Genomic DNA, 20,181 nt, shown 5'->3' with positions numbered 1-20,181 from the left:
GGCTATCAAATTGGCGTTCGAAGAATGGCGACATTGGTTGGAGGGGGCTGTCCATCCTTTTACTGTTATTATTGACCATAAGAACCTGTCATATCTCCAGTCAGCTAAACGTCTCAAACCTAGGCAAGCCAGATTGCCCCTGTTTTTTACTAGGTTAATTTTGTCATTTTTCCTCTATGGGTGAAAAATGTCAAAGCTGATGCATTGTCCCAGAGCTTCCCAGGTGGCGGTGACCATGAGAACCCTGCCCCGATACTACAGAAGGGGGTAGTCATTTCGGCATTGTATCCTGCACTGGAGGGTGAGGTGTTGGAGGCTCAGGGGGGTGCCCCTGCCTCCTGCCCTTCAGGAAAGTTATTTGTACCATCTAATCTGTGCCGCAAAGTAATTAAGGAACATCATAACTCTGTGCTTGCTGGTCATCCAGGTGGTAAAGCAACCGCGAACCTCCTCTCTCATCATTTTTGGTGGCCAGGGTTGCATCGGGATGTGATTGAACACGTATCTGCTTGTAGTATTTGCGCGTTCTAAGGTTTCACATACCGTCTGTCTGGTACGCTTCTTCCACTACCTATCCCTAGTAGGCCATGGACACACTTGTCCATGGATTTTATTACTGACCCACCGGTTTCTGCAGGCAAAATGGTGCTTTTGGTGGTTGTAGATAGGTTCAATAAAATGGTTCACTTTGTCACATTACCTGCACTTCCAAATGCCAAGAAACTTGCTCAGGTGTTCATAAATGAGATCGTGAAGCTTCACGGGGTTCCCTCCGATGTGGTGTCAGATCGGGGGACCCGGTTTGTTTCCAAGTTCTGGAAGGCGTTCTGTTCTCGACTGGGGATGTGGCTGTCCTTTTCTTCTGCCTTCCACCCTTAGTTGAATGGACAGACCAAGCGTGTCAATCAGAATTTGGAGACCTACCTCAGGTGTTTAGTTTCCGAAATTCAGGAGGATTTGGCATCCTACCTACCGCTGGCAGAATTTGCCATTAATAATCATCATCAAGAAAGAATCCACTGGCTGGTCACCGTTCTTTGGTGCATACGGTTACCACCCACAGTTCGGTACCTGTAGTGGGGGAGGAGCTTCGGGAGTTCCTGAGGAGGAATGTTTTGCTTCATTGCTCTCTTCAATGTGGTGGGGGGTTCTGAGTAATTTAAAGATCATGGGAGACAGGTATAAAGGGAGACAGGTATAATGGCTGACAGATAACGCTTGCCAGGTCCGGACCTGAATATGAATGACTTTGTGTGATTGTCTACCAGGAATATTAAGTTGAAAGTTCCTTCTTGGAAGCTGGGACCTAGGTTTATTGGTCCCTATAAAATAACTGCCTTCATTAACCCAGCAGCGTTTCGTCTTGAGCGTCCTCAGGCCTTTAAGGTCTAGAATGTTTTCCACAGGTCCTTACTCAAGAAATATGTGGAACCTCTTGAGCCCTCACCCCTACGGCCGCCTCCAATAATGGTTGATGGCAATCTGGAGTTTCAGATTTAGAGGATTGTAGATTCTCGTCTCCAACTTCGTTCGCTACAATACTTGGTGCACTGGAAGGGTTATGGTTCAGAAGAGAGGATGTGGGTTTCAGCATCAGAGGTGAACGCTCCCAGGTTGGTTCACTCATTCCACACCTCTTACCTGAGAAACTTGGTCCTTAGTGTCCGGAGGCCACTCATGGGGGAGTACTGTAATGGGTGTGTCAGAAGTGACAGACAGTTGGTTGCAGAAGATCTCTTTGTTTGGAATTATAGACACCTTCTTAGCTTTCTCACTCTAAGACCCAGCGGCTACCTCCCTCCGGCTAATTGACACCCAGGCTGGGTGTTTAAATACTAGCTGTTGCTAGAGGGAGGTGCCAGTGATATTCAAATGACCCCTTGTGAAGCCTTGGAGCAAGTGCAGTTCTTACTTCCTCTCTGGTGCTAAGAGGACGTGTGTGCCATCTCTCTGAAGTCGACTCAAGCTAAGCTACTTCCCCCGTGTCTGTCTCCTCTTGCTGTCTTTAGTTGTCAGTGGGGATCAACAAGAGCTCACCCCCACTTCCCTATCCAGGGCCATGCACTAGTGAAATACAGGGATAGGTCCAGTGCGGCAATTGGTGAGGAACCAATATAGAGATGGTAGGGGAGACAGGGCGATTGCAGATCAGCCTAGGAGGCCTCCACTCCCCCCTTTCCCTAGTGTCTGGGCTCCCTTTCCCTCATCCCTTCGTGTTATACTTTGTCTTTCCTACACTGTGCATGACAAAATCTAGCCATACATGACTCCATCCATACTCCTTTCAATACGGTGCAGTCATCCTGTCCCCTCAGCAGAAAAGCACACCCAAAGTATGATGTTTCCCCCCCACCATGCTTCACAATTGGGACGGTGTTCTTGGGGTTGTACTCATCCTTCTTCTTCCACCAAACACGGCGAGTGGAGTTGATACCAAAAAGTTCTATTTTGGTCTCATCTGACCACATAACCTTCTCCCATGCCTCCTCTGGATTATCCGGATGGTCATTGGTCAACTTCAAATTGGACTGGACATGTGCAGGAGTGAGTAGGGGTACCTTGTGTGCCCTGCAGGACTTTAAACCATGACGGCATAGTGTGTTACTAACGGTAATGTTTGAGACTGTGGTCCCAGCTCTCTTCAGGTCATTGACCAGGTCCTCCCGTGTAGTTCTGGGCTGATTCCTGACCTTCCTCAGAATCATCTTTACTCCACGAGGCGAGAACTTGCATGGAGCCCCAGACCGAGAAAGATTGACAGTCATCTTGTGCTTCTTCCATCTTCTAATAATTGTGCCAACAGTTGTTGCCTTTTCAACAAGCTGCTTGCCTATTGTCCTGTAGCCCATCCCAGCCTTGTTCAGGTCTACAATTTTGTCCTTGGTGTCCTTAGGCAGCTCTTTGGTCTTGGCCATGGTGGAGAGGTCATGGTCTTTTATACAGGTAATCAGTTCAAACAGGTGCAATTAATACAGGTAATGAGTACAGAGTAGGAGGGCCTCTTAAAGAAAAACTAACATGTATATGAGAACCAGAATTCTTGCTGGTTGGTAGGTGATCAAATACTTATTTCATGAAATAAAATGTAATTTAATTATGTAAAAATCATACAATGTGATTTTCTGTTTTTTATTTTTAGATTCTGTATCTCACAGTTGAAGTGTACCTATGATAAAAATTACAGACCTCTCCATTCTTTGTAGGTGGGAAAACTTGCAAAATCAACAGTGTATCAAATACTTATTTTCCTCACTGTACTTGTGTAGTTCTACTTGCATACATCTTCTCCAGACATGAAAACAATGGACCTATGCAGTGGAGCTTAGGTAGAAACCAGAAAAAGCCACAGATGCACTTTTTTCATTTAAATGCTTTTCGGAGCCTTTTTCTCCCCAAAGCAGACTATATGGAGCAAAATACCCATTACTATGCCCTGCATTTTGACAATGGTGTTATGTTGCCATCTTGTGGCGTATGACTGAAGAACAAAATACACGAGAGGTGGAGGCACACAAATCTGTTATGCAATCTGTTCCCCACTTTATTGAAAGAGTATTCTCATTTTAGACATATATGGAATACTGTCAGGATATGACATAAAGTCTGATTCAAATTAAACCCAAAATTTAAATATAATTTGTGCAAAAAAAACAATGTAGCAAATTTCTAAAGTTGGTTGAAAATAACATTTGTTTGACATTTTGGTTAAATGGACACAGCTTCACATTCTGATACTTCTTCTGTATTGTAATACCTAATACGAAGTTTGCTCACTGTATATACCCATTACAGGGCATAACATAAGAAAAATCTAATTTTTATTGGCCTTTCACACCAAAGAACAGAATTACTGGAAGTCTAAACAACCACATATATTAAAAACTTAAATCTTTAGTGATACCAGTTTAAAACACCAAATATATTAAAAAAAAATTATATATAAAATAGATCATCTTTAGTGATAACAGTTTAAAACACCAAATACATAAAAAAAAAATTTTATATATAAAATAGACCATCGGGTGAGTTGAATGGCAGGACAGGGATATAATAGGGAATCTGATATATAAAGTACAATAATTCATATTAAACCGTAGTAGACCTGATGCATATCCTGCATAACCACAGTGGTTGCACCCTAAAATACAATAATGTCACCCCTGCTCGACAGACTGCCCCTTCAGAGCCCTAGCTGACCCTAATATAATTTAACCCCTTTCCAATGTGTGCCGTAATAGTACTACACACGTCGGCTCCCTCCCTCAGCGCCGGAGCCCGCACCTTTCCGGGCACATGACAGCTGATCTGTACAGCTGTCATGTGCCCCTAACAGCCACGGGTGAAATCATAATCCACCCGTGGCTGTTAACTAGTTAAATGCCGCTGTCAATCTCTGACAGCGACATTTAACTCAAGCTTAAGGGAAGCGCGTCACTGATCCCGCCCATTGGCAATACCGTCACATGATCGCGGGTCGCCGATGGGTTGGCATGACAACCCAGGGTCTGCAGGAGACCCCTGTGGTTGTCAATGCCAGATGCCCAGAGGTCGGCGCTCCTAGCAAGTGAGCAATTCTGCTACACACCGGCGATCTGATGATCGCCTGTGTGAAGTACAGGCAATCAGATAATTGCAGTTTCAAGTCTCCCATGGAGACTAGTGAAGCATGCAAAAAGTAAAAAAAATATATATATATATATATATATATATATATATTTAAAAAAAAATATATATATATATATAAAAGTTTAAATTATCCCCCTTTCGCCCCATTCAAAATAAAAAAAATCAAATATACACATATTTGGTATCACCGCATTCAGAATAGCCCAATCTATCAATATAATAAAATAATTATTCCAATCTGTAAACGGCGTAAGGAAAAAAAAATTCAAAACGCCAGAATTAAGTTTTTTTGGTGGCCACTACATTGCAATAAAATGCAACAATGGGCGATCAAAACATCACATCTACACCAAAATGGTATCAATAAAAACGTCAGCTCGGCATGCAAAAAATAAGCCCTCACCTGGTCCCAGATCCTGAAAAATGGAGACACTACGGGTCTCGGAAAATGGCGTCATATTTTTTTTTAACAAACTTTGGATTTTTTTTCACCGCTTAAATAAAAAAGAACCTATACATGTTTGGTGTCTACCAGCTCGTAATGACCTGGAGAATAATAATGGCAGGACAGTTTTAGCATTCAGTGAACGTGGTAAAAAAAAAACAACAACTGTGAATTGCACTTTTTTTGCAATTTCACCACACTTGGAATTTTTTTCCCGTTTTCCAGTACAAAATATGGTAAAACCAGTGATGTCGTTCAAAAGTACAACTCGTCCCGCAAAAAATAAGCCCTCACACAGCCATATTGACCAAAAAATAAAAAAGTTATGGCTCTGGGAACAAGGGGAGCAAAAAACGAAAAAGCAAAAACGGAAAATGCTCTGGTCATTAAGGGGTTAACGTCGCTGGTGATTTGTTTCTCTGTAGATAACTTTGCTAGCTTGATTTCTTTTTTACATTTCTTATTTAGATCTCTATACTTCTGAAATGCTATTTCGGTATCCTCTGCCCTTTGTTTTTATCTTATTAAACTTTGTACTGTCTTATTTATCCATAATGGTTTCTTTTTATTCCTTGACATTTTATTACCAGAGGGTATAAGTTTTCTACAGGATTCTAGTAGTATTTCCTTAAACATGCCCCATTTATGTTCGGTATCCCCAGTTACCATGACATGGTCCCAGTCTACCCAATTAAGTTCTTCCCTTAATTTGTTGAAATCAGCGTTCCTAAAGTTCCAGTTATTTGCATTTTTCCTGTTGAGGTTAGTGTTGTTGTTTTTTTTTTTATATATATGTATAGGATGTGTGCCTATATATATATGGGCTATGTGAGGGCTCGTACTGTATATAGATTGCTAGGTAGGGGCTCATTTTGCCTATAGAGAGTTATGTGGGGGTTCGTACTGTATATAGGGGGCATTGTGGGGGCTCATACTGTATATAGGAGGCTATGTGGGGGCTCATACTGTGTCTAGGGAGTGTGACAGGGTCACTGGTGATGTTTGTGAGAGGAAATATGTGTCACAGAGGTTGCTGTCTTCCTTGATGTGAAACCTAGAAGCTTGTCTCCAGCATGTTAGATGCTGAAGAAGTTAATCAGCCATCTTGTTTTGGGTTCTTTTGTGAACAGGTGTGAGATGGGCGGGACACCTGCTCACCATATCTCCACCTCAAAGGTGTGGCTGGAGAGAGTTAACTCTCCAGCATTGAGTTTCTTTTCTGTTGTGTGTTCGGAGAAGGAAGTCTCCAGACTGTGTGGAACTTCAACTCAGGAGTAGCTAGTATGCTGCAATCTAAGCGGGCAAATCATGCACGCTATGAACTGTGCTATCATTTATCTTTTGTTTTGCCGTTTTGCTGGAAAGGACATGTTTATGTTGTTTTCTGGTTTATGAAAGTAATAAACAAGCCACAGACTTTGACCCCCAAGTTTACTGTGTCTTCTAGAGATGAGCGAACATTACAAAGTTCGGTTCGATTTCCGATCGCGAATTTGCAATGTTTGCCAGCCTGTCTCCAGCATGTTAGGTGCTGAACATGTCAATCAGCCATCTTGGGTTCGTTTTTTTTGTGAGTAGGTTTGAGATCGACGGGATGCCTGCTCATCATATCTCCACATCAAGGGAGTGGCTGGAGAGGTTAAATCATCAGCATTGAGTTTTTTTCAGTGGTCTATTTGGAGACCAGGGAAGTCTCCAGCTTGTGTGGGTGGAAGCCAGAGAGCGCCACAGAAGTACTTTGGTGAAACTTTGTGGTGTTTTACGCGGAGCGGGCGAAATCCCGCTCACTTATGAACTGTGCTATACATTATATTTTTATTATATTATATGTACGGGACTATGTGGGGACTCATACTGTATCTATGGGGCTCTGTGAGGGCTCATAGTGTATATAGAGGGTTATGTGGGGGCTCAAACTGTATCTAGGGGGTTCTGTGGGGTTCATACTGTATCTAGGTAGCTATGTAGGGGCTCATACTGTATCTAGGGGGCTAAGTGAGGGCTCATGCTGTATATTGGGGGCTATGTGAGGACTCATACTGTATATAGGGGACTGTGTGTGGGCTCATAGTATATGCACGGGACTATGTGGGGGCTCAAACTGTATATATGGGCTGTGTGGGGACTCATACTGTATCTACGGGGCTCTGTGAGGGCTCATACTGTAGGTAGCTATATGAGGGCTCATACTGTATATAAGAATCTGAGAAGGCTCGTACTGTATATAGAGAGCTATATGGGGGCTCAAACTGTATCTAGGGGGTTCTGTGAGGCTCATACTGTATCTAGAGGGCTATGTGAGGGCTCATACTGTTTATAGGAATCTATGTGAGGGCTCATAGTGTATATAGGGAGGTATGTGGAGCTTATACTGTATATAGGGGGCTATGTGGGAGTTCATACTGTATCTAGGGGGCTATGTGAGGGCTCATACTGTATATAGGAGGCTGTGTATGGTCTCATACTGTATGTACAGGGCAATTTTTGGATCTTCTACTGTATATAGGTAGTAGCTATGTAGGGATTCATACAGTATCTCGGGAGCTATGTAAGTGCTCAAGCTGTATATCGGAATCCATGTGAGGGCTCATACTGTATATAGGGAGCTATGTGGGGCTTATACTGTATATAGGGAGTTATATCAGGGCTCATACTGTGTCTAGGGGGCTATGTGGGGGCTCATACTGCATATTGGGGCTATGTGAGAGCTCATACTGTATATAGGGGGCTGTGTATGGACTCATACTGTATGTATGGGGCTATGTGGGGGCTCACACTGTATGTATGGGGCTATGTGGCGGCTCATACTGTACATAGTTGGCTGTGTGGGGGCTCATACTGTTTATAGGGAGCTATGTAAGGGCTCATACTGTATATAGGGGGCTGTGTGTGGTCTCATACTGTATGTACTTAACTATGTGGGGGCTCATACTGTATATAGGGGGCTGTATGGGTGGTCATACTGTATCTAGGGGGTTATGTGAGGGTTCATACTGTATCTAGGTAGCTATGTGGGTATAAGCCTCACATAGCTCCCTATATACAGTATGAGTCCTCACATGGATTCCTATATACAGTTTGAGCACTTACATAGCCCTCTAGATACTGTATGAACATACAGTATCTAGAGGGCTATGTAAGTGCTCAAACTGTATATAGGAATCCATGTGAGGGTTCATACTGTATATAGGGAGCTATGTGAGGCTTATACTGTATATAGGCGTTAAATTGGGGCTCATACTGTATCTAAGGGGCTATGTGGGGGCTCCTACTGCATATTGGGGCTATGTGAGGGCTCATACTGTATATAGGGGGCTGGGGGTGGACTCATACTGTATGTAGGAGGCTATGTGGGGGCTCACACTATATATAGGGGGCTGTGGGATTCATACTGTATATGTAGAGCTATGTAGGGGCTCATACTGTATATTGAGAACTATGTGGGGCTCATACTGTTAGAACCCTCCTGTTAGTTTTTTCTATCTTGTGTTTTGCGGTCACATGACCATCTGCCTTTATATTCCAGCTCCGCCCTTCTGGCTGTGCTGGACTTCAGTGTTCTACTGTCTCTCTAGCCTGGTGTTTCTGTGCCTTTCTCTGTCAAGTTCGCTTGGTCCTCTGGGACCTATAGTACTTTTTGTCAGTTTGTCTTTTGTGTTCTGCAACAACTTCTGTTTAGGAGGTGTCCCATTTTTGTTCCAGTCCTTAGTTATTTTAGGGATCCCTCCCTTAATTGTATAGGTCTTCGTTCAGACTAGCCGAGGACTAAGGCGGGTCTGTTCACTAGGAACAGGCAGCCCGCTACATCGTAGGGATTCAGCTTAGTCTTACTGTAGGGACAGCTTTCTCCTATCTTTCCTTAGTACATGTTGCAGATCATAACAGTAAGTCCAGCCCAAAAAACTAAAAGGAAAGAAATTTGGGGATCAGTAGGGTTTCCGTCCAGGATTTGGCTCAACGCCTGCAGGGATTGTCTCTGGAGGTGGCCGAGCTTCAGCAACACGTGAGTAGCTGTCCTGGAGCGCATTTTGACGAACCCAAGGTAGGACTGCCTGATGTTTTTTATGGTAAACAGCAAGATTTTTTTTCCTTTAAAAATGCTTGTTTGTTATATTTTCATTTGAGACCAAGGTCCTCTGGGAATGAATCACAGCACATTGGTTTTATTATGTCACTTTTGTGCAATGAACCACAGGGGTGGGCCTTTTCTCTCCAGCCTAATGATCCGTGTTTAAGGTCTGTTGAAGAATTTTTTTCTGCTATGGGGCTATTGTATGACGATCCTGATAGAGTCTCATCTGCTGAATCAGAACTGAGACGTTTGAATCAGGGGTCAGATGATGTTGAAAATTATTGCACACACTTCAGGAGATGGGCTTCAGAAGATAAGTGGAATGATTCGACGCTGAGATGTTTATTTCTTGCTGGTCTGAGAGAAAGGGTTAAGTATTTGCTAATTGCATTCCCTGCACCTGAGACTCTGCAGGAAGCTATGCAGTTAGCTGTTCGCATAGATAGGAGACTGAGGTGCAGGCTCAAAGAGGTAAAGACTCCTGTAATGTCAGGTCCTAGTCCCCAGAAAATCTGCTCTGACGGCGGGGAACCGATGGAGGTTGGGACGATGTCACTCCACTCTCAAGAAAGAGATTGGAGATTCGCCGAGGGATTGCGTCTTTATTGTGGTAAAGCTGACAATTTGATTAAGTATTTTGAGTGTCGTTTAAGTAAAGAAAAAAAAAAGGTCAGTTACGCCCGTATAGCTTGTTTACGCTCTGCAGGAGTATTTCTTTCTGGGAGTACTACTCTGCAGGGAGATTTGATTGAATTTCAGGTATTTGTGGATTGTGGTTCAACACCTAATGTGATTGATAAAGGGTTTTTGGAAAACCTTAAATTGAAATCCAAACCTTTGTCATCACCTATTTCTGTGGTTGCAATTGATAACACTCCTTTGAAATGTATTACTCACAAGACTGCTGCATTTCCCCTCACTATCAATGGAGTTCACCAAGAAATTTTGGACTTGGTTGTTTTGGATAATTTGCCCTCTCCAGTTGTTCTAGGATTGCCTTGGTTAAAACTGCACAATCCTTTATTGGACTGGTCTACTAATGTGATTAAGTCTTGGAGTCCGAAGTGCTATGATAAATGTTGTAATGGTCGCATTGCGGCTGTGGAAAAAGGGGAATTACCGGTACCTATTCAAGATTTTTGGAGGGTTTTTTCGGAGGAGGAGTCGCAAGTTTTACCTCCTCATAGGGATTATGATTGTGTTACGGGTCCGGGTGATGGAACCTCTGTGCCGAGGTGCAATGAGGGACCCAGAGGGGCGTGACTAAGCATCCACCCGAACCGACCCTGGTCGTACGGCAGGTCATGACGCCGTTACCAGGGAGGATCCGGGCAGAGGGACCAGGTGCTACTCTGGGGACGACCTTGTAAGAGAGCAGGTGGCTCCCACGGGTCAGAGGGCTGGGACTGACCGGTATGGTGGATGGACACGGCAAGCAGGCGGAAGTCTCTGGTAGCTGACAGGAGGTCACAGTTCGAGAAAGCAGGGCAAGTAGCAGTCTTTAGGTTTACCAGGAAGGTGGTCACAGCAAGTGACGGCAGGGTCTCCAGGCAGGCTGGAAGAAAGCAAGCAGGTGCTCCCAGGTGAGCGGGCTGACGAACACAGCAGGTAACAGGCAGGTAACTGGTGGACGCTCCCAGGTGAGCGGTCTGACAGACGAGATAGGTAACAGGCAGGTAACTGGTGGGCGCTCCCAGGTGAGCGGTCTGATAGACGGGGCAGGCGGATGCTCCCAGGTGAGCGGGCAGATAGCCAAGGCAGGTAACAGGCAGGTAACGGGTGAGAGCTCCAGGTGAGCAGGCTGGCAGGCTCGGCAGGTAACGGACGGATAACAGGCTGGCAGGCAGGACGAGAAGTCAGGCTAGCAGCGGAACCTGAGGGCTGAAGCACAGGTAAGACACAGTGCAAACAACTTTGCTCGGGCACCTCCATTTTGGAGGAGGTGCCTTAAATGTGGGAAGTCCTCTGGCCATTGGCCGGGGACTCTTTAGGAAGACGCGCGCTGTCCCTTTCAGAGGGGGGGAGTGCGCGCGTGCGCGCCCTAAGCACTCTACTGGAGGAGGAACGCGCGCCGGCCACAGCAGGGAATGGAGCACAGGGAGAAGCAGCGCCAGGAGCCAGGGGGCGGGAGAGACGGTGTCCCTGTCTGACATGGGGCAGGGACGCCGCTGCGCCGACAGAGACAGGAGCGCTGGAGGGACCCACACGAGGAGCGCGGAGGTGAGAGGGACGGCGTCCCTGCCTAGCAGAGGGCAGGGACGCCGATGCTACAGATTGCGCCATTGACTTTGTTCCGGGTGCTACTCTTCCCAAGAGTCGCTTGTTTAATCTGACTATCCCTGAAAGAAAGGCCTTGGAGGAGTACATACAGACTAGCCTGGCTGCTGGTCACATTAGACCTTCTAAGTCGCCTGTGGCAGTTGGATTGTTGTTTGTTAAAAAAAATTGACGGCTGTTTACGTCCATGTCTGGATTTTCGTGAAATTAATAAGATTACCGTACGCAATTCCTACCCATTGCCGTTAATTCCTGACTTGTTTAACCAGTTAGTGGGAGCCAAGTGGTTCTCCAAAATTGATCTGCGGGGGGCATACAATTTGTTGCGTGTGAAGGAGGTTGATGAATGGAAAACTGCTTCTAACACTCCGGTAGGTCATTTTGAGAATCTGATGATGCCTTTTGGTCTTACCAATGCACCTGCATTTTTTAAGAACCTTATTAATGACATCCTGAGACCTTTGATTGGTAAGAATGTGGTTGTGTATTTGGATGACATTTTGATTTTTTCACCAGATCTAGAGTCCCATTGGCAGAGTGTATATGAAGTTTTGCAGTTATTGAGTGATAATTCACTCTTTGCTAAGCTGGAGAAATTCGAGTTCGCTGTGCAGAAAATTCATTTTTTGGGCTACATTGTCTCCAGCGAGGGCTTTGAGATGGACCCTGTGAAGGTTCAGGCTGTGCAGGAATTGCCTAGGCCTATAGGTTTGAAATCTATACAGAGATTTTTGGGTTTTGCCAATTATTAGAGGAAATTCATTAAGAATTTTTCTGTAATTGTTAAACCTCTAACCGATCTCACCAGGAAAGGGGCGAATACGGCCCAGTGGACTACTGAGGCCATTGAAGCGTTTGAGTATCTCAAAGAGAGGTTCAGTTCTGCCCCTATCCTTATGCAGCCTGATGAGACCAAGCCTTTTTTGGTCGAGGTCGATGCTTCATCGGTGGGGGTGGGAGCAGTTTTGTCTCAGGAGAACAAGGGTGCAGTACATCCTTGTACCTTCTTTTTCGAAAAAATTTTCGGAAACCGAACTGAATTATGATGTTGGAAATCGGGAGTTGCTGGCTATTAAACTCGCGTTTGTACATTGGCATAATTTTTTGGAAGGCGCTAGATTTCCTATTCAGGTTTTCACAGATCATAAGAATTTGATCTATTTGGATACTGCCAAGCACTTGAATGCCCGTCAAGCTAGGTGGGCACTTTTTTTTTCTCGGTTTCATTTTTCTGTTACCTATATCCCTGGTACTAAGAATGTTAAAGCCGATGCTTTATCTCGCAGCTTGTCTCCTACGGTCGGTGCCGAGGAGGAGGAGAGCATTTTACAGAAAGGAGTTGTGGTGGCGGCTTTGGACTCCGTTTTGGAGAATGGGATTCTGAATGCTCAAGATGATGCTCCATCTAACACTCCCCATGGGAAGTTGTTCGTGCCTAGAGCCTTTAGGAGAGATTTGTTTGTGGAGTGTCATGAGTCTCGGTTGGCAGGTCATCCAGAGTTTCGGAGACTAAGAGACTTATCAGTCGCAGTTTTTGGTGGCCTGGATTGCAGAAGGAAGTCATCAAGTGGGTGCGTCAGTGTACTGTGTGTGCTAGGTCAAAGGCTTTACATACTCCTGCTGCGGGGTTGCTTTGTCCTCTGGAGTTTCCTAGTGCGCCTTGGACGCATCTCACTATGGATTTTATTACTGATCTTCCTGTGTCCGAAGGTTTTACTGTCATCTGGGTGGTCATGGACCGTTTTAGTAAGATGTGTCATTTGGTTCCATTCATTAAGTTGCCCTGCGCCAAGACACTCGCTAAGGCGTTTGTTAAGGAGATTGTCAAGCTCCATGGCCTTCCCACGGATATTGTTTCTGATAGAGGACCTCAGTTTGTGGCTCGCTTTTGGCGTGCTTTTTGTGACAGGTTGGGAGTCCATTTGTCGTTCTCGTCTGGTTATCATCCTGAGTCGAATGGACAGACTGAAAGAAAGAACCAGGATGTTGAACAGTTTTTGCGTTGTTTTGTGGCGGACAATCAAGAGGTGTGGTCTGAGTTTCTGCCTCTCGCAGAATTTGCTCTTAGCAATCATACATCCTCCTCTGCTGGGTGTTCTCCTTTTTTTCGTTGTACTTTTGGTTCGTTCTCCAAATTGGGGTCGGCGGTGCCGGAGGAGGAGAACTTTTCCGGTGATTTGGAGAGAGTTTGGACTAATGTACGTTGCAACCTTCAAGAGGCTAACAAGAAGTCCAAGAAGTATTTTGACAGGAAATGTAAAGAGATTTTGTTTACTGTGGGTGACATGGTTTGGTTGTCCTCGAAGAACCTGCGGTTGAGGATTCCCTCTAAAAAACTGGGTCCTAAGTTTGTGGGTCCATTTAAAGTGCTTCAGGTTGTTAACCCATCTGCTGTTAGGTTGGATGTCCCTACTTCCTGGAAGATTAATCCTGTGTTTCATGTTTCCTTGTTGAAAAAGGCTGACGTATCTGATAGGGACGCCACTGTCACAGTTCCTCCTGTGGTGGAAGTCAGCGAATTTGAAATTTCGTGTATCTTGAATTCTAGATGGCATAGAGGGAGATTACAGTATCTTGTCTCCTGGAAGGGTTTCGGTCCCGAAGACAACTCCTGGGTAAGGACGGATGATGTCTCTGCTCCTAGGCTTGTTAAAGCTTTCCACAGGAGGTTTCCGGATAGGCCTGGGCCTGGAGGATCCTCATAAAAGAGGGGGTACTGTTAGAACCCTCCTGTTAGTTTTTTCTATCTTGTGTTTTGCGGTCACGTGACCATCTGCCTTTATATTCCAGCTTCGCCCTTCTGGCTGTGCTGGACTTCAGTGTTCTACTGTCTCTCTAGCCTGGTGTTTCTGTGCCTTTCTCTGTCATGTTCACTTGGTCCCCTGGGACCTATAGTACTTTTTGTCAGTTTGTCTTTTGTGTTCTGCAACAACTTCTGTTTAGGAGGTGTCCCATTTTTGTTCCAGTCCTTAGTTATTTTAGGGATCCCTAACTTAATTTTATAGGTCTTCGTTCAGACTAGCCGAGGACTAAGGCGGGTCTGTTCACTAGGAACAGGCAGCCCGCTACATCGTAGGGATTCAGCTTAGTCTTACTGTAGGGACAGATTTCCCCTATCTTTCCTTAGTACATGTTGCAGATCATAACACATACTGCATATAAGGGGCTATGTGGTGCTCATACTGTATGTAGGGGACTATGTGAGTGCTTATACTGTATCCAGGGAACTATGTGGGGGCTCATACTGTGTCTAGGGAGCTATGTGGGGGCTTATTCTATATCTGGGCAGCTATGTGGGGGCTCGTACTGTATATAGGAGGCTATGTAAGGGCTCATACTCTATATAGGAATCTATGTGTGGGTTCATACTGCATATAGAGAGTTATATGAGGGCACTTACTGTTTATAGGGGGCTGTGTGTGGGCTCATATTGTATGTAGGGGGCTATGTGGGGGCTCATATTGTATGTAGAGGGCTATATGGGGACTCATACTGTGTATATTGGATGTCAGCATACTTAATTCTGTTCAATAATAAGTGATACAATTAATAGAAAAAAAATAATTATAATTAATATGTAATATTAATATTGAACAGAATTAATTTCAGCCTATTGGTTAGGCCTCAACAACAGTTACCGTCTCTCATGTGGCCCCTTATTTTCCCATCCCTGCTCTATTTTGTATAGCGCTATTTTGTATAGTGCAGTACATAAGTGAAAATTTGCACAGCGCACTATGCACGCTGCTATCTCTGTATTTTTCCATCTACATATGCACCAGAGCACCTGTGTGCTACTCACATAACCTATCACATGATCCATCAAAGGGGGTCATGTGACATGTCACGTGATAAATATGGTACCTGGAGGGGGCCCATATCTAAACTGCCCGGGCCCCCCCTTCCTCCTTCCATCTGTTTTCACCTTCCTGACCAGGCTAAATTTTACAATTTTTACCAACGTCACTTTAGGAGGTAACAACACCGCAAAGCTTCAGCATATCCAAGTTTTTTCATGACACATTGTACTTCATGTTAGTGGTAAATTTTAGTCAATATGATGTGTTTATTTATCCCCTTGACAAAAAATGTGAAAATTTTGCAATTTTCAAACTTTGAATTTTTATGCCCTTAAATCCGATAGTCATACCACACAAAATAGTTAATAAATAACAGTTTGCATATCTACTTTACATCAGTATAATTTTCAAACGTTAATAAGAAATTTTTCAATTTTCCAACAAAATTTACAAAACTAGTTTTTTCAGGGGCCACATCACATTTGAAATGATTTTGAATGGTCCTATGTGACATAAAATACCGAAAAGTGCCACTATTTTAAAAACTGCATCCCTCAAAGTGCTCAAAACCACACTCAAGAAGTTTATTAACCCTTTAGGGGATTCACAGGAATTAAAACAATGTGGAAGGAAAAAAATGAAAATTTAAATTTTTCCCACAAAAATGTTGATTTTTAACCTCCATTTTTTCATTTTCACAAGGATTACAGGAATAAATGGACCATAGAATTGTGTAATTTCTCCTTAGAGCAACAATACCCCATATATGATGGAAAATTACTGTTTAGGTGTACAGCTGGGCTCAGTAGGGAAGGGGCTCCATTTGACTTTTGGAGTGCAAAATTGGCTGGAATATATAGCGGACACCATGTCATGTTTGCAGAGCCACTAATAGGGTCGCAACCTCTCCGACCGCGGTTGTTACGCCCCTGTTAGGGACTGTGCAAATGTGACATGGCATCCGCTATCTATTCCAGACAATTTTGCACTCCAAAAATAGACCGGGCCCATGAGGGTGAGGGCCCGCCGACACTCACATTAACTTCAACTAGATGTGGGTCCTCGGATGCACATTCAGCTGAAGTGTATTGTGGCGCACAGACCCGTCGGGTCCGTGACCGACAATACACGCTGCCGGGCAATCAGGGGCACATGATTGCGTGCAAATGACTGGGGGCGCATGCCAGTGACGTCATGGACTCTTGTCGCTTGCACTCTGAAGTGAGCTGCCGACTTCATAAGAGGACACGACACGGCGGGGGAGCGGATGGGGCCTAGGATAAGGGACATATATAACAGGATGGGGGCTTTATATACAGGTTCGGACTGGCCTAGCGGAGAATCGGTGGTTCACCCAGTGGGCCCCGCCCGCCACCTGTACTTGAGCTGCGCACATTAGTGATCGGGGTTGAGGACCTTCCCATATCACTGCATCTTGCTGTTTTCCAGGGAGCTGAGGCCCTAGCAACCGCCATTCTGGTCCCCCTTCTACCATGTTGGACAGAGCAGAGCACCGACAGCTGTGGTTGATGCCAGGAAGAGAACTGCCAATCAGGAGAAGGGGTAGAGCTTGTTCAGCACAGCAGCAGGTGAAAGAAAACATGAGCAAAAAGAATACACTGCAGGGAGCAGGTGAAGCAGCAGAGAGGAAGGTGCAGAGCAAACAAGGAACAGAGAGCAGAGCAACAGAAGGAAGAAGCAGAGAGAAAGGAGAAGAGAAAACAAGGAAAGGAGAGCAGAGCAAACAGAAGGAAGAAGCAGAGAGGAATGAGCAAAAAGAAGATGCTCATGAAGAATTAATACAGAGCAAAAGCAAACTGAAAGAAAAAGCAGAGAGAAAGGAGCAGAGCAAACAAGGAACAGAGAGCAGAGCAAACTGAAAAAGCAGAGAGAATGGCTTTGAATAACACAGCCAGGAGGTTCCACAGGAAGTGCAGCATGGAGGCAGGAGCCAGGAACCATATGCTGTCATCTTTCCCCATAGCACAGAAGCAGGCTATGTTCACACATTGCGTTTTTTCAGCATTTTTTTTTTATGTGTTTTTTATGCAAATTTTCTGCTGCATATTACAGTACCAGCAAAGTCTATGAAATTCCAGAAATCTCATGCACACACATTGGTTTTTGTTTCATCAGTATTTAGTGCCTTGCATGTTTTTTTGCAGAATATAGCATGTCACTTCTTTCAGCGTTTTTCACCCATTGGAAGTAATGGGTGGTGAAAAAATGCTTTAAAAACGTACTATAAATGCAGGTGTCAGTTTTTTCAGCGTTTTTTGTGCCAAAACCTGCTGACATAGAATGAGATTTTTTTTTTACTGAACTATATGTACATACATAAAAAGACAAAAGGATAGTGAAAAAAAATGCAGAAAAAAAGAAGCAGAATACTGAACAAACCTTCCTGGCAAGCGATCAGGTTTTGCAGAAAAAAAAAACGCTGAAAAAAACGCAATGTGTGAACATAGCCTGTAACAATACAGAAACCCCCTCTCCATGTGACATCGCTATTTATTTTCTATGTAATTTGACAATACTGTGTATATTGCCCTTGTACTGTGATATCACTATGTATACTACCCATTTACTGTGACATCACTGTGTATACTACTCCTGTACTGTGACATCACTATGCATATTACCCCTGTACTGTGACATCCCTATGTATACTACCCCTGTAGTATGACATCACTATGCATATTACCCCTGTACTGTGACATCACTATGCATATTACCCCTGTACTGTGACATCCCTATCTATATTACCTCTGTACAGTGACATCACTGTCCATACTACCCCTGGGCTGTGACATCACTATGTATACTTCACTACCCTTGTACTGTGAAATCACTGTCTATACTATCCCCGTACTGTGACATCACTGTCTATACTACCCCTGTACTGTGACATCAATATGTATACTACCCCTGTACTGACATTACTGTGTAAATTACCCCTGTACTGTGACATCACTGTCCATACTAACCCTATACTGTGACATCACTATGTATACTACACTACCCCTGTACTGTGACATTACTACTGTATGTATACTACACCTGTACTGTGACATCACTGTTTATACTACCCCTGTACTGTGATATCACTATGTATTCTACCTCTGTACTGTGACATCACTGTCTATACTACCCCTGTACTGACATCACTATGTATACTACACCTATACTGTGACATTACTGTATATTACCACTATAGTGTGATATCACTATGTATGTTCCCCCTGTACTGTGACATCACTATGTATACCACCCCTATACTGTGACATCACTGTATATTACCACTATAGTGTGATATCACTATGTATGTTCCCCCTGTACTGTGACATCACTGTGTATATTAATACTCTACTGTGACATCATTGCGTATATTACCCTTGTACAGTGAAATCACTGTGTATACTAACTCTGTTATAATAATTGTAATACATTTCTTGCTTATTTTAATAATCATTATTATATTGACTTTTAGAAGATATATATATATATATATATATATATATACATATATATTAGACTCAGTCTTATATGAACTAATTATTATCTCTAAGTGAACATCTGTGAGTTTGTTGTTAAATTCCTTTATAGTTAGCTGATGTCATCCCTCACTCGTTAAAATGCAATAATTCGAAATTACAGCCAGATTATTTGACCTTCACATGACAGCTGCATTTTGTCTTCTGTTAATTATATTTTCCTGTACTAGAATCATTATTATGACACGCCTTTATTTTTACCTATATAACTTCCATGGAATGAAATGAAGGTAGACATTATGATTAAGCTAATGATTTGTTGGTTTTCATTAAGTCTCCTTGCTAGCATGATCAATAAATAATAGATTATTTTACGAATTCAGGTGTGGACGATTTCTAATTGGTAAGGAAGAAAATTCCACTGACATTTTGGTGCATTGGCCGGGAATCCAACATCTTTTCCTCACCGGTGAGGACTGCAAACCGTGGACGGGGGAGTTCTGTAACTCTTTAAGTAAGTCCTCCGCCTTAAGATTAGGCGGCAAAAGAGGCATTGTCAGTTATCCCGGACTGAGGGAGAGTGACGGATTTAGTATAGTCTAAGGATCTCTGGGAATCGTCTATATTTGAATACAGGTAAGACCATTTAATTATAATCTTTATTATATTCGGTAATTTTGTTAATCCAGTAATAATGTTATTCTAGAAATTATTTGGGGACTGTGATTGTGAACATTTGCAATTGGAGTTTGTAGGCTCCTGTATATTGGAAGTTGTTTACATGCAATTGGGGTTGTAAAACTCCTGTAAGTTGCAAAGCTTCATAAATCGGATTGAAGTTTAAGTTATTGTAAGAAATTTCATAGAATGGGTACATAGCCAATGTGAGAAGGCTACTGTGGAATAAAAAACTGAGTGTGCACGTTAAACTTATCTAGATGGTGAGGGTCGAGGACCCTCAGGGATTAAGGAATCCGCTGGATTAACCCAATATAGGAGATCAATATAAGATTAATTTTTACCGGTATTTTGTATTTGTCTTTTGTAGTTTCTTGCATGTTGATTCCTGTTGAATGTGCTGTTTTCATTTGCTTGTTTTTTGAAGAACTAAAACGCCATAAATATATGTCTTATGTTACATATGAGACTCCTTGAATGATCTCTTGAGTGAATTTATAAGGATTGAAATATAAAATCCTGTGTGTATAAGGGAGTCAAATTAGGTGTGGTTGACAGTCATTTGTGGACTGGAGACAACTCATAGATTATTGTAATGTTTAAAACACCTCAGTACATGCCATCTGATCCCTAATGTAGCATCGGCGTCTCTGCCCCCTCACAGGCAGAGACGCCGTCCCCCTTACCGCCGCGCTCCTGGCCAGGCGTCTTCCGGCCCTCCTGCTGCTGCTGACGGCGTGCGCAGCTTCCCGAGCACTGTGCTTAGGGCGCGCGTGCTCCCTCCATCTT

Source organism: Phyllobates terribilis, unplaced genomic scaffold (assembly GCF_046119375.1).
Source record: "Phyllobates terribilis strain yellow unplaced genomic scaffold, ASM4611937v1 Scaffold_1__5_contigs__length_1240528914, whole genome shotgun sequence".
NCBI lineage: Eukaryota > Metazoa > Chordata > Amphibia > Anura > Dendrobatidae > Phyllobates > Phyllobates terribilis.
This window is presented reverse-complemented; position numbering follows the sequence as displayed.